Below are 2,568 nucleotides of genomic sequence, written 5' to 3' on the forward strand. Positions count from 1 at the left end.
GGAAATGGTGGGGGAAAGGGAGAGAGGCAAACCATGAGAGACTCTTGAATGCTGACAAAAACTGAGGACTGATGGATGTTGGGGGGGAGGGGAGTATGGGCATGGAGGAGGACACTTGTGGGGATGAGCACTGAGTGTTATGTGGAAACTAATTTGACAATAAACTATTTGTAAAAATAAAATAAAATAAAATAAAGAGGGAAAAAAAATAAAAAGTAAAAAAAATAAATAAAAAAGGTAACCAAAATACAGACTAAAAGCAAATCCTTGTAAACCAAACATATGACAGAAGACCTATATCTAGCATATACAAAGAACTCTCAAAATTCATCAGTTAAAAATAAGTGCATTACTTATCTTGACTCTTAACTTGTAGGAGAAGGTAAGTGGGACCCAGTGTCTGCTCCTGTCTCCTGAGCCTGCTAACCCATAGCCACCATGTGTGAGTTCACCTCCATCCACATTCACCAGGCTGGTGTCCAGATTGGCAATGCCTGCTGGGAACTCTATTGCCTGGAACACTGCATCCAGCCTGATGGCCAGATGTGAAGTGACAAGACCACTGAGGGAGGAGATGACTCCTTTAACGCTTCTTCAGTGACACAGGTGCTAGCAAAAATGTGCCCAGGGCAGTGTTTACAGACCTGGAACCCACAGTCATTTTTGAAGTTCGCACTGGCACCTACCACCAGCTCTTCCACCCTAAGAGCTTATCACAGGCAAGGAAGATGCTGCCAATAACTATGCTTACCACCATTGGTAAGGATCAATGATCAAGACCAAGTCAGGATGGCCGAGCAGTCTAAGGCACTGCGTTCAGAATCAATGATCAAGGCCAATGATTACTGACCTTGTCTTGGACCGAATTTGGAAATTGGCCAACCAGTGCACAAGTCTTCAGGGCTTCTTGGTTTTCCACAGCTTTGGAGGGGGAACCGGTTCCGGGTTCACATCCCTGCTGATGGAATATCTCTCTGTTGATTATGGCAAGAAATCCAAGCTGGAGTTCTCCACTTACCCAGGCTCCAGGGTTCCACTGCTGTAGGTGAGCACTGAAACTCCACCCTCACTGCCCACACCATCCTGGAGCACTCTGATTGTGCCTTCATGGTAGACAATGAGGCCATCTATGACATCTGGTGTAGACACCTTAATATTGAATGACCAACCTACACTAACCTTAACTGCCTTATTAGCCAGATTATGTCTTCCATCACTGCTTCCCTCAGATTCTATGGAGCTCTGAATGTTCATCTAACAGAATTCCAAACCAACCTGGTGCCTTATCCCCACATCCACTTCTCTCTGGCCACATATGTCCCTGTTATCTCTGCCGGAAAAGCCTACCATGAACACCTTTCTGTAGCAGAGATCACTAATGCATGCTTTGAGCCAGCCAGCCAGATGGTGAAATGTGACACTCACCATGGTAAATACATGGCTTGCTGCCTATTGTACCATGGTGACATGGTTGCCAAAGATGTCAGTGCTGCCATTGCCACTATCAAGACCCAGTGCCAGCATCCAGTTTGTAGACTGATGCCCCACTAGCTTCAAAGTTGGCACTGATTGCCAGCCTCCCACTGTGGTACCTGGTAGAGATCTGGCCAAAGTACAGCAAGCTTTGTGCATGCTGAGCAACACCACAGCCATTGCTGAGGCCTGGGCTCGCCTGGACCACAGTGGGGCCACAAGTTTGACCTGATGTATGCCAAGCGCGCCTTTGTTCGCTGGTGTGTGGGTGAGGGCATGGAGGAAGGAGAGTTTTCTGAGGCCTGTGAGGACATGGCTGCCCTTGAGAAGGATTATGAGGAGGTTGGTGTGGATTCTACTGAAGGAGAGGGTGAAGAGAAAGGAGAGGAATATTAGTTACCATTCCTTTCAGTCCCATAGCATGTCACACTCAGAACTTTAGCTTCAACATTAGCTGACAGTCATTTAAGCTTTCTGGTCAGATTGTCTTCACTTTTAACTGTGATCATGTCTTACTTTTCCAAGTGTACCTGTCAGATTTTTCCATCATGTCTCAAGTAAAGGCTTTAAGAAAGGGGAAAACAATAACCTAATTAGAAAATGAGCAAAGGATGTGAAAAGACATTTCACCAAAAAGGATATACAGGTAACAAACAAGCACATAACAAGATGTTCCACATTATTAGCTATCAGAAAAATGCAAACTAAGGCCATGATGAGGTTTCAGTATACACCTAGCTGAATGTCTAAAATTTTAAAAACAGTGACAACATCAAATGTTAGAGAGGATGCAGAGAAACTGGATCACTTATACATTGCTGGCGGGGCTGTAAAATGATACAGTCACTCTGGAAAACAGTTTGGCAGTTTCTTATAAAATTAAACATGGATCCAGCAATTGCACTCTTGGGTGTTTACTCCAGAGACATGAAAATTTATATCCACATAAAAACCTGTCCCCTGATGTTTATAGTGATCACCCCAAAAGTTCTACAACAGGTGAATGGTTAAACTATGGTCATACACACCATGGAATACTACTCAGCAATAAAGAGGATCAAACTACTGATACAACAACTTGGATGAACCTCTAGG

At 44.3% G+C, this 2,568-nt stretch overlaps 1 pseudogene; it reads left to right on the forward strand.

The window, feature by feature from the left end:
- Positions 1–438: 438 nt before the first annotated feature.
- LOC144230717 (tubulin alpha-1B chain-like) lies at positions 439–1,879 on the forward strand (annotated as a pseudogene).
- The last annotated feature ends 689 nt before the right edge of the window (positions 1,880–2,568 follow it).

This window comes from Crocuta crocuta, unplaced genomic scaffold (genome assembly GCF_008692635.1).
Source record: "Crocuta crocuta isolate KB4526 unplaced genomic scaffold, BGI_CrCroc_1.0 scaffold610, whole genome shotgun sequence".
Lineage (NCBI taxonomy): Eukaryota > Metazoa > Chordata > Mammalia > Carnivora > Hyaenidae > Crocuta > Crocuta crocuta.